We start from the raw sequence: 539 nt of genomic DNA, 5'->3' as shown, positions 1-539 counted from the left end.
GCGAAAGATTAGTTCACAGCGAAAGATTAGTTCACGGCGAAAGATTAGTTCACAGCGAAAGAGTAATTCACGGCGAAAGATTAGTTCACGGCGAAAGATTAGTTCACACAGAATGATTCGTTCATAGCGAAAGATTAGTTCACAGCGAAAGATTAGTTCACGACGAAAGATTAGTTCGCAGAGAATGATTCGTTCATAGCGAAAGATTAGTTCACAGCGAAAAATTAGTTCATAGAGAATAATCCGTTCATAGTGATTAGTTCACAGCGAAAGATTAGTTCACGACGAAAGATTAGTTCACAGAGAATGATTCGTTCATAGCGAAAGATTAGTTCACAGCGAAAAATTAGTTCACATCGAAAGATTAGTTCACAGAGAATGATTAGTTCACAGCGAAAGATTAGTTCACGACGAAAGATTAGTTCACGGCGAAAGATTAGTTCACAGAGAATGATTCGTTCACGGCGTGATATTAGTTCACAGCGAAAGATTTCCTGTCACCACGGCCTGGGTCTGTGTGTGTGTGTGTGTGTGTGTTT

The sequence above is a fragment of the Cynoglossus semilaevis genome, chromosome Z (assembly GCF_000523025.1).
Source record: "Cynoglossus semilaevis isolate Cse_v1.0 chromosome Z, Cse_v1.0, whole genome shotgun sequence".
NCBI lineage: Eukaryota > Metazoa > Chordata > Actinopteri > Pleuronectiformes > Cynoglossidae > Cynoglossus > Cynoglossus semilaevis.
The sequence above is the reverse complement of the archived record's forward strand: the minus strand, read 5'-3'. Positions refer to the sequence as shown.